This window comes from Lathamus discolor, chromosome 1 (genome assembly GCF_037157495.1).
Source record: "Lathamus discolor isolate bLatDis1 chromosome 1, bLatDis1.hap1, whole genome shotgun sequence".
In the NCBI taxonomy this organism is placed as follows: domain Eukaryota; kingdom Metazoa; phylum Chordata; class Aves; order Psittaciformes; family Psittacidae; genus Lathamus; species Lathamus discolor.
This window is the reverse complement of record NC_088884.1, coordinates 65315572-65332953: the sequence shown is the minus strand read 5'-3', so window position 1 is coordinate 65332953 and position 17382 is coordinate 65315572. Positions and strand designations below refer to the sequence as shown.

General features: G+C 39.7%; 1 long non-coding RNA gene across 1 annotated transcript; it reads right to left on the bottom strand.

Moving 5' to 3' along the window:
* Positions 1–9417: 9417 nt before the first annotated feature.
* On the bottom strand, positions 9418–16832 carry LOC136012293 (uncharacterized). The gene is made up of 4 exons (XR_010611665.1): positions 14964–16832; positions 13047–13161; positions 9861–9929; positions 9418–9613 (listed from the first exon to the last, which is right to left on the bottom strand). It is a non-coding gene; the product is annotated as an uncharacterized LOC136012293 (long non-coding RNA).
* Positions 16833–17382: the final 550 nt, after the last annotated feature.

The window sequence follows — 17382 nt, the reverse complement described above, 5'->3', positions numbered from 1 at the left end:
TGCTTAAGGCTGTCAGATAGCCCAGGCTCCGACACAAAATGTCACTTCCCCAAATCTAATGAAGATTCGCACAACAGCCATGACAGCTTTCAGCCCTCAAAACACCTATGTGAAGTCTGGAATTCGGTTTTGATCATACTCTGTGCATCAGAAAATTACGTGACTGGGGGATCAGTAGGCTCTAGTGCCCTTTGTAGGTAAACATTTTCTGTTCTTTCCATTACAGACAGGATAAGGAAGATTTCCAGACTATTATCAGCAGACTGGCACTGTTAATATTCGGACTTCGCTGACATCTAACACTGTACGAAGTTTTACCAAGCAAACTGCCATAAATATGCATGCTGCTAGATATCCCAAAGGACTGCTGTTTTAATTTCTGATGAACCTGGATCAGCCTGTAACTCCTCTTCTCTGAAATCTTTCAGATGGCTGAAAAAGAAGGAAGCATCTTTGTGATTCTGAAATCCAAGACCCTAAGGTCTCACACTGTCTCTACGGTCTCTTCTCCCTAGAAAAGAGTGATAAAGTCATACAGAGATTGCTCATCCAAGGACTATGTACCGTTTCTGATACCACATCCTTGTTCTTAATACCTTCTATGGCTGTTTCAGCTGTTATCTCAACTAGCAATAGACCACTCAGAAAACACACTCTGTTGAGAAAGGCAAAAGGAATCTACTATGAGCAATTAACCCAAACAGCCAATGCAATATGCGTTATACCAAAGACAGCATGACTCTAACCTGTTGAGGATATCCTAAGAGGACTTCACTCACATAAGGTAAGTATCCTCATCCTAGTATACAGATGCAGAACTCCTCTTATTTCCTCTTTCTTTGGTACCAAGTCTTAAATTTCTTCTCTCTATGCAGCTGTAGACTAAACAGATAGACTTTCACAAGTTTTTCCCACTCCATTTGCCTATATCTTGATGGTACAAGTACTGTAAGAGTAAGAGAAGAAGGTTCTCAGCACCCTGAAAGGGAGTAACGCTTTCACCATCAGGCAATTTTGGAATGAGGGGCCATGGCTACCCCACTTGATGCGGAGTTTGGTGTTGCTGGGCCACACAATAGGACTCTAGTCCTCTTAAGACAGATATCAATATGCTCGACATAGCACATTCTGTTTGTAACAGAACTTTAGGTGACAAGCATTGGCTTTCATCCCCTTAACTTTACCCCCTAGAATATCTCAGACATTAGGTATGACTCTTGCTAGATCTAGACTCTACGATTTCATCTAAGTCATACACACACATTGAATACATCTTCTAGCATGGAAGCTGTAAGGGCTCAAACATGGACTGTACTTAAAACCACCACAGTATTCCAAAAAGCTTTGAAAGAGCTTTGTACAGATTTCTGCAGCTACAATTTCCTCTTCTGAGTACAACACAATCATGTGAAGAAAAGCAACAGCTTTCAAATTTGCATATACAAAGCAGCTCTAAAAAATGTCAGTATTATATGCATGAAAATCTAAATAATAAAAACAAGGTAGGGAAAAATACATTTTAAAACTCCTTATAAGCAACTTGAAAAAAGATTTTATGTGATGTATAATATTTTTATATGGGGGCATCAAGATTATTAACTATTGCTACTTGTAAGAAAGATGTGAAGTACAGTTTTAGCTTCTACTTAAGTAAACATACATACATGTGCATAAACTGCACCTGAGTTTCAGGAAATCAGTTCTATTACTCTATTGCAAATCTCTACACCTCAGTTTCTAAATGACCCAAAGCCTTAGTTTCAATTTTTACTATTATTTTTTTTAATCTATAGAAGTTTTACAAATGGAAACTGGAATCAAAAATGGTAAAATACACTTAAAACCAGTGCTACTTGTCTTGCTTTTTTCATCTTAGCAAGCAGTGCAACAAATGTTCAGATTAATTTTATACATTTCCATGTAACTTGGATTAATCATGCCAAGGAGCAATATGCATTTTCAAAAACACTGCTAGTTTGGTGGTTACCAAAGTATTACTGATTCCCTCAGATTAATAAAAATAGAAACTCACTGGAAACTGTCACTTCACCTCTTCAGTCTAACACCCCACCCCAACAAAAATACCACACTGGAAAATCGGCAGGTCACTTTAGTCCAATGTTCTGCTCAAAGCAGAACCAACTTTACATCTAGACCAGGCCACTTGTCAGCACTATTGCTGTTTCTTTCTTAATTTTTATTAATACGCTATATTTGATCACTGAGAAAGGCAGTTTAAATGTTCCTTGGGATTACAAGGAAGCAAAAGCTTTGGAAGCTTGGCTTTGAGAAAAAACAAGTCAGCAGTATTAACCACATGCCAGCAGAGGGAAACACAGCCTCAAGAAAGCTAACTCACCCTCTTGAAGATGGTTTTTGTCCATCATGTCCATTGAAATGGACTCATTTATTCCAGGGATAAATTAGAGCCGTTGTTGTCTTGTATTTACTACGTACCCTGACAGAAATAAATAAAGCCATCTCTGCTTTGATTTCTGTTACTATATAACTTCGACATCTTGGGCTTGATTTTTTTCAAGGCTGTGTTTCCTACTCCATGAAGTTAATGGGTGCAAGGTGCACTTGGCAAAATATGATTTAAATCCAGTTAGAAGTGACTTCTGGATGTTGGAATTCACACCTTTCACCTTGGAAACTTCAAACACCGGTCACTGCGGCACCAGGTGCTTGCGGCAAAACCACTTCTGGAAAAAGAAACAGGATGCACAGGCATGACCAGCATGCGCTAAGAGCACTTCTCACACATCACTTCAATGTGTTGCTTTCCCAAATACTGATGACCCACACCCTTTCTATACAAAAGAAGCGCAGTATTAGGCTAGGGTTTGTCAGAACCTCAAAGACAGAACTGGAAAGCACACAGTCAAAGCAGATGACAAGGTTGGAAGGACACAGGAAAACAGCAAGTCAATAATTGGTTAACACACTGCTGCCTTAAAGAGGTGTGTTCAGACAGCATGTATCCAAAACACTGGGAGGGCTTCCAAACCTAATAGGGAATGTAGGAATTGTAGAAAGAGCTCCAAGAGTGGGACTGCACACAAGCATGAATTTCATCTCTTTGAAAGCCCTTCACTACTCTGGCCTTGCAACATCTGCTTCCAAACCCCTCCAAACCAGCCAGCATCTCATACGCACTGTTCTAGCTCCTAAGGGTTACATCTGTTAAAGGACACTTACGAAAACACATAATTAAAAGATGCTGAACTCCTCTAGGCAACCAAAGCAAACACACACACTCTGACCTGCCTGCCAACTCTATACGAACAAAACAATGCACCACAGTGTGCTCCGCGCCAAGGGACACTGACTGCAGTGATACTAAACACTGGTCGTTTGGGCTTAAGGGAAATGTAATTAAAATGCAATGGCCGTCATGAGTAATCTTGCATGATTTGGCTGCCTTAAGAACACACCCTTTTCTTTCCACCCGCCACATTCACAGTCATCCACAGCCTCATCCTAGAAGTTCTGAGCATCTTTTTCCTCTGAAGTCAGGAGGCACTGATAAAATTAAGCATTTCAAGTCATTTCAACCGAGCATCACAATCGCATTCCCCTTACTGCACTCCAATCCCCACCATGTGGAAGAGCCCGATGATGCTGCACACAGAGACCTGACCTGACTTTGGTCATCAAAAGTGGGTCTGCACACTGTCCTTAATGTTAAATTCCTGCGACTGCATCCTCACTTTTGTTACTATCATCTTCAGCTGTATGCAGCTCACTGGGAGCACCCCATGTGACAAAGAAAACTGTGCAACTGAGCCTGGTTAAGCAAGTCTCACTACCCTTCCTGTCTGTATGCTGGCCATATCAGTTGCTCTAGAATAGACACTGAGAGTTTCTACCTGAAAATGCAGTTATGACTCTGGCAGTAATTCCATATATGAGGGTGAAAAGCATGATGAATGCAAAGCGTAAGAGTCAGCCAACATAGAGAATCTTGGTAGCTTTTAATATCTTTCCATCCAATGGACCGTACAGCAGAACGGGTAGCTGCTGCTGCATCACAGGGATGTTACAACTATTCATTACTGACATGCTGTTTCCTTACATCTTTCCAGAGTAGGCTCACCTTTGTGTACAGTCTAGAATAACACACATTCAATGCCACTCTCATCTCAGTACGTCCCTAAACTTCCAAGGAAACACAGCTAACTCAGCTGGTGTAAAAAAACAGCAAGAGCTCCATATGAGTACAGACGCAAAACAGCCTTGCCCAAAGGGACATTGACCACAACCCATTGCAACCGAGGAGAAAAATAGAATCCAGTGCTCCCCCCACCTTTTAGGCAAGGTGACAGTCACAAAGATTTCTGAAATGAATGGCCAGTCTTGTGAGAAGTGCCACAAGACTTTAGCTCGGTTGCAAAAAAGAACCTGCAACAGTTAAGAACTGCTGACCTTCGGAATTAAAGCAAAAAAGCCACCTAACATCATTTTGCAAAACCGTTTCTCACCACAGCAATGGGAGGAATAGAGTTTAGAGAAGAAATCAACTTTAGGAACGTCTCTTACCCTGCTGCTACTACATCATCACAACATGAAGCAGTCAGCTGCATCTAACTAAAGCCATACTGCTTTAATGCCTCCCATCCAGACAAACTGATTTGATGTGACAGCTGATGAAATCAGAACCAGGAGTGTTGCAACAGGAGGTTATGCACGCTCGCTTAAAAAAATCTGGAAACTTAGGTACTGAAAATACTTTCTTTCCTTCCCTCTAGTGGGCCTCTTCTCCCATTTCAGGGTTTTCCTGTTCCAGAATGAAGCCTCATAACTGGGCTGCAATTTTGCATTTCCATTCCCCGCTCACAACTCCATCTGCTTTCAAAGTATGTGAGCTATTACTAAGATTGGGCGAAGAAGAAAGCTCACCAAGTCCAAGCCATGAAAGGATTCAGGCTGCAGCAAATGCTTTGAATGATTCTGTGGAGTTCTTCCCTTGGAGTCTTGCAAACAGGACCACAGAATGCTGTACAGTGTGCCGTTACGGAGAGGACCAAGGAGATACTCTTCTTGCCTACAACAGCTCTTCTTGCCAGAAGGCTGGAAAAAAAGAACTGGAAGAAAACTGGACTACAAAAGGGCTAGCAAACCACTGGGGTTGCTCCTTTCTTTCCCAAAAACCCCGAGCCCTTCACCTTGCCTCTCCACCACCACAGATGTGACCTCTAGTCCATTAGTGACCTATCACAGCTGGAAGAGATTCTGCCCCTTCCTTCCCCATTTCCTCCTGTCTTAATTTCATGTTCTTACAGAGACAAGCATTGTCACCACTAAGCAGATGAACATGGATGGATACCAGGGATGCTAGAAAGCAGCATCCCATTCCTTTCTCTTGGAAGCTCATCTCTGTATTCTTCTGTATATCTTCATCCCAGAATCTTAAGGGCTGTAGGGAGTAAGCAGCAAGTAGTATTACCCGGCATACAGCTCTGACAGCGGCTGTATGCTCTCTCTAGGAAGGTAAAGACAGGCAGAACTAGGAGGAGGATTTTCTCCGTTGTTAGAAATCTTCAGAAGCATTGTCAAAACAATGTTTTTTTGGTTTTGGGTTTTTTTTTTTTTTATTTTAAAATTACGAAAATTTTACTTTTGAGGCTGAAGTAAAACATGGAACAATGTAACTCCATCTCTGACAGAAACTCTTTCTAGTGTGTTTCACATGATTTTAGAGCCCAGTATTACTTACTCATCTCTTTCATAAACTGGGATAGTAGACTCACAGTGGAATCAGAGCAAACATGCAGGAAACCAAGGAACTTGTCTAAATCTCTGTACCAGGCATTTGCAAAGAACGAATGAACTCAGCAGTACTGACACAGCAACCACTGATTTCACCAGCTGGCAAGGACAAGTGCTGTTTATCCCAACCACTGAAGCACGCCAATGTCCAAGATAAAGTGCATGAGTCAATAAACAATGTAGGGCTTAGATTATTAACTAGTGCTTTGCTTATTAGCCTGTGCAGCAGCAGCTAAATTGGGGCGGGGAGGGAAGGAGGGAAGGGGGGAGAAGCACAGAGGGACACAGCCTTTCTCCCATGGATTCCATCCTTAAGGCTTTTGAGGTGACTTTGTCACTGCACTGCATGCTCTCCCTTCTCAACATTACCATCTCAGCAGAGGAAGCCCTCCAAAGTAAAATGCTGGAAAAATGCTGATGACAACATAGCAGTCACAGAGAAGATGATGTGATGTCTACTTCCAATCCGATGCCTAGATTTTGTAGACCACCTAGAGGTAAATGTACAGTGATAAACCATGTTTTCAGACAAAGAGCAGGTTGGAGAAGCAACCAAGGTGGTAAGGTAAAGAATAAGGAAAGTGACCCAGAAAAATACAAAGATAGTGGTCAAAACCCAGCTGTCTGCTTACTTCATGCACAACTGGGAATGCAGGTCAGCCAAGTTGCAGAGGTTTTCCAGATCTTATACTAAGCAAAATTACAACCTCTCAGTTTGGCCTCAGCACAAACATTCTCCACCCCAAGATCTCATTATACTAAGCAAAGCAGAGTGTGTTAAGTACTCTAGTTCTGTAGCCAGCACAAAAGCACAATTCTAATTGAGAGAAAAATGCAGAAATGCAAAAAGAACTGTTTGTATCAGACTTCCCCAACCATCACAGCACAGGTCGGATTTATCCCTACAGACTTTTACTTGTGTCTTCATGGTACTGTACAAATAAGAAGATCAAAATATTTCATGACAAATATCTAATTACTATTTAATTATTTATACTTGGTAATCATATTCAAATGACAAAATTTAAAGTAGCAAGGAAAAAGTAAAGCTTCACAACATGTTACTAAATACCTTCTTGACCACAGCTCTTGAACTGGAGCTTTTAAGTGAGGTACACGAGAAATAAATTTCAAGGAGACCAATCCCTTCAGCAAAGATAGCTATATTAGTGCAACAGCCAGGGACCTAGTGATCTTCTCAGTACTGCAGTTTGCTGAGTCTCACTCACTGAGACAATACAGTAAAAGCAGATACCCCTATTTTCATTAACTTCTTTTAATTTCTGTTTAACTTCTACATGCCTTGCACTGTGAAATACAAAAAGAAACTGTGTAGTAACAAAACCTGTCTTTCTCCCCCTAAAAAAGCAAGTCACACTTTCAGAGTAATACACACAAACATCAAAGAACAATTACCTATAACAGACACTGAAATACTGTTGAGCTACTATATGTGTGCCTGGAATAAGGACAAGAACAAGCAGGAGCAGTGGTTAGGAGCAGAAACAACAGCAGGTTTTTTGCTATGACAAGCAGGCAGGAGCATTTGGAAAGGGATAAAAAAAAGGGGAGGGTGGGAAGGCATTCTGGACTATGAAAGCAGGAGGAACAAATCTGTGAACTTTAGACAGTAGGATAGGGACAACATTGCTGAATAGCCATAAAAGAGAACTTAAAACATAAAGGGGGACAAGAACTAGCTTAACAAGGTGGGATATATGAAACTAAGAAGCCTTTTAGAAGGTTCTCAGCCATTCTACTTTATTAAATATTAAGGAAATATATAAACATTAAATATTAAGGAAAGTGACAGAAAAGCACTTGTGCAAGCATGAGCATATGCACTAAGTATACTCACAAGTACTGAACCGCAAGAGACAAAATGGCCACAAGACTGCAGAGGCTGTTTTACCTGCTTACAGAGATACCACAGTGCTATCAGAGACATGGCCTGGCACACATATTTGCAAAACGAACTGCTGCTATTGGAGCCAATTTCCACTGACACGTAAAAGAACTACACAAGCACACAGAAAACAGGAACAAAAATATCTGTACCACCATATGGAATCTTCATCAGTTGCAGCCCTCACTCTTCAACAGGTTTCAGAGAACAAGTTCCTGTACTGTTCGTTGTCATATTAGAGACCGGAGAACCTATTACTCTAGAAGACATGCCTCTGTGCGAGGAATTCCATTTCATATCTGAGCCATCAGAACTGCTTACGGCTTGATAGGTGATGTCTCAGCTCCACCTTGCACAATCTCTCTCTCCCTTTTTGACACCTCTCTAGAAATATCAGACTATTAAAGTGTTTGTCTTTCCCATTGACACTGGTGGTTCAGTCATCGTGTCAACGATAGCCATGTAAGTGCTTATAAAACAATTGCCTCACTCTTGCTAAAATCTTGGTCTAAAGAGCACCTTGAAACCAATTCCTCCATTCATCTTCTATCTAAGGGCACTTCCTGCACAAAGTGTATTATACTATTTTTACGCAAACTGTGCTAGTTTTCACCCAGGTATCATGAAATTTAACTTTACAATATGTCAAGATTGAAAGTCCAAGGGCATAATACCCTTCTATCTCCTTATGCTCCCTCTTGCAATTACCAAGTAGCTTACGGTTTTACAACTGCCTCTCCATTTTCCACTTCAATTTCACCAATTCTTTGTCTTTATAACACACGTTATCACAGCCCTCTGAAAGATTTAGCCAGGATTTCAAGGACAGAAGGAAAAAAACTACAAAAAAAACAGAACATTCTACCTTGTCAAGAAGAGGGGTTTACTGATAACATATCAACTCAGTATCTTGCTTCCATTTTTGCTTTTATTTTTGTAACACAAATTTCAAGTAAGCACATGATGGAAATATCATCAGCATATGTCTAACTCTTTAAGGTGTTTCAACTAACAACAAACCAAGAGATATGTAACAGATCCATAACCTATGGTTTTAAACATAAGCTTTCTTCAGAAACAACATAGAGTAAGAATTTACATGACCATGTCTGTAACAAACCCTGCCACTGTGGCCTCAAAATCCAAAGGCACATTACAGAATCACAGAATGGTTAGGTTTGGAAAAGACCTTAAGATCATCTAGTTCCAACCCGCCTGCCATGGGCAGGGATGTCTCACACTAGACCATGTCACCCAAAGCTCTGTTCAACCTGGCCTTGAACACCACTTCTTTGGGCAACCTGTGCCAGTGCCTCACCATTATCTGATAGTTTAATGAATCTCTGATATGCTGAGAACTGCAGTTCTGTTTCTCTCTAGCAAATTCCAAAGCTATCAGTATGGCATGATCACTATAGTATGATTTTCTTTTTTTTTTTACAACTCAGGAGACTTGCTTTCAGTGAGTTAGGTGATCTCTTAACTGGTAAAACCGAAGGCCTGACGCTGAGGTTCCAAGGCATCTGGGAAAATTACTCATGTCAATACAAAGCATTTTAGAACTCCTAGGAATGAGAAAACAAAAAAACCTAATATGATGAAGAATATTCAACAGGTTCTACTTTTCTGGCTTAGCTGTAGCTTTGATACAAGATCAAGAGATTTCTGAAGTTAACCAGCACTTCAAGAAAGGGGAACTGGCACAGAAGATACCAAAATGAACCTCACACTCTCAAGAATTAGAATTAAATTGCTTTATTAATTTCTCCATGTTAGCAGGACAGTGTTTATTACGACTGTTAACCCCAGGTGTGGACATCACCCCATTCCACATTGCTGCTGGTCTATCCTTTCTTCACTTCATTGTGAAGGGGATGTTGTATCAAGAGGTAAGTGTCCCCGTACAAGAGAAGACCTCCTCTGGTGCAGAAAAACCTAGAGAAACAAACCATTGAAGAAGTTAGTCTTTTTTCACAAAATAGTAATATCAGAAATTCGAGCAGACATCATTAGAAAAAGATCTCTGCAACTGGCACCTATCTTGTTTCCTGGATAGCTTTACACATGCACCAAGAACTGAGCCATGGGTACCAAACTGCTGACTTTCAAAAAGGCCTTTCCAGGTCAAGGAGCGAGAGATGCAGTGAAGACTGTTCTAAAGATAAAATCTAGTTCCTGTTACCTTTCCTGTGGGTAGAGGAGTTCAATCTCTGCAACTGTTGGTCCAGCATCTTTCTCAAGCATTAAATTCCTGTGGAAATATTTCATGTGGAGGAAAAATTGTGTAAAGTTTAGCAATGTCAAACTGCAGTCTCTTTCTGCCTAATTCTCTCACTGGTAAAGCTTCAGTATTTGCCATCCGGTAAATAAACATTTCCATGAGGACATGGACAAGCCCAAATCACATTACATTTGCACTACTCCTTCCATACACTGTTGTAAAGATGGAAGGGGAGAATAACCATAACATTTGTGTTGTTTCAGTTGGCCTTGTGTTTGTTAGGTGGATGAGAAAATATATGAGAAGCATACCAAGTTTCCTTCTGACACTCACAAAACACTATACAATTTTTAAGTCTTAATACACAATACCACTGAACAGACAGAATACAGAGAATAAACACTAGCAGATGGTGCATTGCAGAGTAGTGGTGAGGCAAAGAAACTACACACGTGCCCTTGGGATAACCATACTTCTTATAAACACAAGATACGAATTATTTGCAGTTGCACAAACAGTCCATGTGGCATCCCCATTTCTCATCATGGTATAACTGTAACAGCCACCCTGACTCCTGGCCTCCCATTAGACTGGTAAGACAGAACTGTAAGACACCTGTGTATACAGCTACTGCTTTGTTTTCTCTCTCCTTCGCAGCACCTTCCTGTTTAGCCCATGTAGCACTGTATACAGTTTTCCTCTGTATCTCTCCAGTTCCTTTCCCCCCAGAATTGAAGTATTTTATGACACAGATAAACTAAGCATCAAGGGAGGTCAGTAGTATCACTGCTTCCATAATAAACAGGAAATCTGCTTAGAAAAAAAAGTGTAACTGGCCAAAGAGATAGCAACAGCTGAGTTACTGGCTAATGTAATACAGATTTTTTTTCCTCCCTCTCTAGAAACAAAGGCTATTTTGTACAAGAGGGATCATCCCAGCAAATTCTAGATATTAACGTATGTCCTTGAAAAATTATGAACGTGACAAATTAGTTTTTTCTGATTTTTTTTCGATAAGGTATTGTAATCAAATGACCGCTAATAAAACTTTATTTCCACTCCACACCTCAATTACAGTGCAATTTCTCTAAGACAGAAGTTCAGTCCTGATATGGAAAACTGCAGATACACTACAATAAACAACAGATTAACATAATAGAACACCTGTAGTCAGGAAAATGAAAAGCGTTATACGATGAGGGAAATTTAAACATTCATGGTTGATCAAAAGCAACTGCACTTTCTAGTGACAGCTATATAGGTTACTACTGACAAAGACTTCTGCTACTACTGCATATATTGCAATAAATGCAGTCCAGCAAAACCTGTGCTAGTCTGCAACACTCTGTCCTCATCTGATCAAGGGCAAGATCAGCACAGCTGATTATTCTTGGTTAAAGAGCATTCTACACCCCTGTTCAACTGACCTCAGCCCTAAGCACCAGAGACATTTCAGCAGCCTACACTTTTTTAATAAGATACATCTACAGAAACGCATCAAAGAGTTCTGAAAGCAAAAGAAAAGGCAACAAAAGACACAATTCACTGTCTGAAACACTTTCAAAGTCCTTTCTCGGCTGTCTCAGCGTCTCCTTTAACTACAAGACAGACCAAAAAGCCTTCTCCCCAGCAACGAGTATTCAACTGACACCAAACTACAACTACCTGTGTAGTTCTTACACATTTTGACTGCTTTCCCTTAACCATTCTGCTTCTTATAGAAATGCACAACAGAACAACATATTTAACTCCCCAAATACATTTTCCTCCTCCCAAACAAAAGAACCCCTCTATTACACTAAAATAGAGTACTATCTGCAGTTGCATATGGCAAACTGCCTCCAAATAAAAAAAGCATACAGAAATTCACATAAATCTTTTATGAGCCCTTCCCCCACGCACACTTGGCAGAGCTTTAATACACTGACATATCACTATGCAGACTCTATATATTCTAGTAACACTTGTAGTGTTTCTCCATGGAACAAAAAGGGGATGCAGAAATACCGTGAAGATGCCTTGCCTAAGTACAGTGTGAATGTTAACTTTTCTATCAGCCTAATCCATAACTCCCTTTTCAGATGATGTGAGGAACCTATCCATTCCTCCTTTCACATACATACCACCCCTTGCCAGCCTGTAAAAGTCCATGGCAAGAATGGAAAATATTCTGCTTTCTTCAAATCTCTGCCACAGAAGAAAACAGGACGCTTTGCTATGTCACATCTATTAGGAAATAAAATACCCTTTTGTATTGACAGCCATGTGAAAACAAGGAGGATCTGGGACAGTACTATAAATTCCTGCTTGTTGTACACCCAAAAATATCTTTTCTTAACAGATGACTAAGTCACTAGAATGGTCCCCTTGCTTATTAAAAAGGCTTACATACATTTTTATAGCTCTATTCTTTACTACGCTGAGAAGCAAAAGTTACTGGTATATCTGGACAAATAAACCCATGTTCAGGGCCAGATGACCACCCTCCTTCCCAAGTATTGCTGTCACCTAAATTCAGTGCAGTAACATTTTTAATCCACATGAACACCCATTCTATTCAGCAAGTGCTATGGTTAGTTTCCAGATCAACAGTTCTGTACCAGTTTTTAGATCTCCTTCTTGATAACCAGTCCCCAAAGCCTAGAATGCCTAGCACATATTATGTACAGAAAGTCTGGTGAGATTCCTCCTTGCAACAAAAAGCTGGGAACACTCAAGATCAGCAAAAGCTGGTTTATTGCCTCATCTTCATCTCTCCTGACAGACCAACATATGCTTCAGACTCCCTTGCCTCTACCACCAGAATTCACTTTCTCGCACATCTCCAGTCTGACTGGATTTAAAAAGCTTTCTCTATGAGCTTCATCTCACACATAGACTTTGCTCATCATTATATTTAACAAGATTCCTTTCAAATCTCCGTCCAAAATACTTTTTTCCATTTTGCACATTTGATTCCATTCACTTTGCAGGAACTCAGCTCTGGGATTTCCAGCCTGTGTTCCACATACTTTTGAAGGCTGTATGAGAAGTGAGAAGCTATTGAGAAAAGTACACCAGCTGTTCATAGTCCTCAGTGATATCTGATGTGCACTGGAGACTAGTTGCCTGGGTATCAGTAACTCAGATCCAGCTTAGCTCCCATACCTAGGAGTCGTTCCTGATTTCAATGTGACTACTAATTCTTTGATGAGGTCCAGCTCAGTGGTCTCAAAAGTAGAGGGCACCTGCCCTGGGGCAGGATGCAAGGCAATACATGAGGCTGCAAGAAAAAAATATTTTTTGCACCAAATACAACAAAATAAATGTTTAAATAGTGTTCATATAATCTTTACCTCATCCTGCTTTGATTTCTGGGTTTGTGTATATTTTATAATGTACACAGTAGTACACATATATAGCTTATAAACAGACATGTATCAGGGTGCACGCTTCAAATGCTTTTTACTGATATGGATCTTTTAGAGACAACTCATCTAGATAACTGAAGAGATGGTTGAAACTACTAGCTGTTAACCACTAACTCAGAAACCCTACAGAATTTACATTTCCCACTTTCAAAAGAGAATTGTAACTGTTGGTGCTTTGAGCATTTTTTCTGTCTTGAGATATATAAATCATAGAATCAGCTTGCTTGGAAAAGACTTCTGAGATCATCAAGTCCAAGCATTACCCCAGCACTGTCAAATGCACCACTAAATCACGTCACTATAGAGAACACTGTCCTTTACTATCATGGTGTTTCTAAGGCATCTATGATTTAACCAATATGGTGCTCTCTAAATACCATTACACAGTAATTAATATCCACATAAGATTCAGAGAAGAGAATAATTAATCTGGTGTTTGGCTTTTCCTGGTTTAGAGCTTTCACTTAACATTTTCAGGTTGGAAATGACAGCATTTAGTTGTTTGAGGAAAATTCTGCACTTTGTTTCTATATCAGTATCTGCTTTTCTCATTACACAAAAATCTTCAGACATTATGTGGAAACAATTTTTTCTCAAGTTTTCTGTAAAGATATCTGAGCACCTCAATGACTAAGTCTTTAAATAATTTTCATTATATTGTAATGAGCTAATGACTGGTACAAACCTAAGAATCAATTTATCTCCTGTACTTACCAGTTCAGATTTACTGGTATGACTAGTTAAACTAACCAATTAAAAAAAATAGGGGGGAAAAGTCTCCTCCAAGAGGCTTTTTATATATAGGAAACTTCGTAACAGAATTCTGAAAAACTGATTTGGACTTACTTGAGTAAATTACTTGCTCCCTACCCAACAAAGTTACAGTGATGTAAGGATACAAGTTAGACCTGATGCAAAACCTATTTATGTGTTATAGGTGAATTCCCTGTGGTTGTCTCTAAAGTAACCACCATTATCACATGAAAATACTCAGTTCTTAAAGTGTCATTACACCATGCAGCCAGGACAGAAGTTCTTCACACTCAAAGGGGTACAAGGCTTTAGATCTGAAGGAACCAACATTTGATGTGAAACAAAAATTTATATATACAGACATGTAATTTCAGTTATCACCAAGTAGCACTATGGTGAAATACTCAATACGAGAAGTATATAAGAGAATCACCCAAAAAGTAGCATTATATAGCAGACAGACAAAAAAGAAAGTAGCAAAAAAAGCAGATGGGCTCTCAGCCTATGAGGCTGACCACTGGCTGACAGTAAGGATGCTTTTTAGCGGCATAAAACGAAATTCCATAGGTAAAGACTTCATAATCTTCCTCATTTATTCCCTGATTTTTAAATCATGTTAAAAACCTGTGACCGATGGCGTAACTATGACTGACCTTTCTGTGAGACAGATGGACTACATAAATTCCTTCCAGCCTTATTTTCCAGTACTCCTTTAAATGTGGCCATTTTTGTGAAGCTTACTTTTACAAGGCATATTATAGAGGCAGTGGGGAAACCGGAATGTTGAATCAAAGATCAGAATTAGGACATCAGGTAACCGAACACCAACTCAGATAGATTAACATGTGTACTGTACTACAGCTAGTCTTTTGATCACGAGAATTCTTGAAATTAGACTCACCATTCAAAGGGGCAGTTCAGGGACTCTGCTTCTCTCTTCCGTCCCCCTTACTTGAGTTAGCATTTTGCAATCCATTTCTCCCAGTGCTGGAGGTTTCTCAGGTCAGTCACATGAGTTTCTTCTGCTGCTGCTGCCACCTACCAGTTTTATTACTCTGTTGCAGCAGAAGGGTATATAGAAGAAGTTCTTGTTCAGCATGCACATAATCATCATCTACACCATCTAAGATGTCATGGCTTATTCAAGTTCTACAACATTTCCCGCATACACTAGGCAAAGCACTGGGCACAACCAAGATCAACACAAGACTTTGAAAGCCACTACATAAAGAGGAAAGAGTATGATCTTTAAAACTACCTTTCAACCAACATTAAATATTAAGTTAGTAACTTCTGCAGAATGAAATTTTTATCAACTCTCCCCACCAAAGATCATTTGAAGACACTGCAAAGAACTAGCACTGTCTTTCAAGAACAAACCTTCACATAACATATGAAATCAGGTTAAGACATGTAAACCTGTGAGCCAACATCAATTAGTTCACAAATCTGAGGAAAAGAAATTCTTTTTTTAGACACTGTTACAAACCCACAAATCTCTTCCCCAAAGACACCCAACACATGCCTGAAAGCGTTACACCCGTGTCCTATAGCAGCTGTTGCACAAAAATATACACAAATAAAGGAATAGGCCTGCCCAGTGCTGAGACGCAAGAAGTGGGTGTGTCTGAAAGGAAAAAGCATTGGAAACATAAGTAAAACAGGTCTGCAAAATCATCTCGCAAGTAAAATGAAAGACACAAATTATACACCCAGTTATACCAGTGCAACTGGATAGCACTCCACTGGCTTTCCCAGAGCAATTCCAGGACTATCTCAGCGTAACTGAGAGCAAAATTTGGCTCTAAAATTATTTCCTCCCACTTTAATTTGAAGCTGCAATTTATGGTACTGCTGATAAACCTTGCTGTGTTTCAGGATAATATAAATTGAGAATATGAAAAGCAGATTATTATGATATAGAAGAGGTCTTAATGTACACAGACAAAAATCTGAAACAAGTGCTAATTCTTTACAGATGTCATGGGAAATAAAATACTTCATCAAGAAACTTGGAAGCCTGAATATAGGCTCATATTCTTCCACTTGGTATTCCAACTGTCTGATATTTACCTCTGAGTAAAATATAGATTCTCTTCCTTAAACAAAGTAAAAAAGTATTAAGTTCCAGGCACTTTTAAGTAATTTGCGATTAAGAGAGTGAGTTGCCAGAATAGGATAAAATGTACAAGCACTTGGATAGAGCAGTAAGGGCAACACAGAATGTGCCACCCCATCCTACACAAAGAGAAATAATCAGCCCCACCATCTTTCTTTGGCACACGTGTTCTCCCATCTGTCCTCCTCATAGGTTCCTGCTCTGTTGAATTTTAATAGAGTAAATGTTCTTAGTACTATTTCTTCACACCTATCAACTCCTAATTGATGCACTTGTGTTTTACATTCACTTGCCAAATGGAAAGCATGCCATCTTTCAAAAACCTAAGCTAAAATAGTACACTTGGAGGCAAACTACCCTGGAATTGATAAAGAGGAGGTGGAATTAACATATTACAAAGCCATCCTGCACATATACTTACTTACATGAGGGGACTCACTTTTGTTTCACCTGAGTAAAGCAAAGGACAATGACAGTTTTCTTAAAGATCAACATGTTTAAGGACAGGAAATAAAGCAGAAATGTAGAATTCTCTCTAAATATCCCTGTTACAGAAATCAATCAAGAAGTTTCACCAAAACGAACTGATGGCATGAAAGGAAGGCAGACAAGTTAAACTTACGAAGGTTACATAAGAGCAGAAAAGAGCCAATTTACCTGACAACAGGTGGGTTTTGGATGTCACCAAACTGCTGCATTTACCATTTTACCCGCTTGCATTACTGGGGGGAAAAGTTTAGGAAGGAACATTCTCAAGGACTTTTCATAAGTTCTCACTCTTGCCATCAGAAAGGGGAGAAGGGAAGGTTTTCTCTGGATTGTTTGACTTTTTTTGGCTCCTGAAAAGTTTTGCAAAGAACAGTAACAAAGTGTGAACTGTTAGAACACATTTCTGTAAAAAAAAGGAGAATAAGTCACACAAAGCAGAGCAATAGCGAATCTCACCCAAAGTCCGTGCATCTAGTTTGTGTCATCAGTTTAAGCAAACAAACAAAACAAAAACTTTTCAACTCAAATTGGACATATGAGAGGCCTGGAGGCTTCCAACAGCAGGCCAAGATCCACCATCAGAATGCTCCAGAAGTTACTCTCAAAGGTTAAGAAAGACTTAAAGAAATAAAACAAAGGAAAAGGCAGCAAACATCTGGTTATAAATCCTGCAGTGTTCAGTTTAAAGCAATTCCTAGATCAGTGAAAAAAA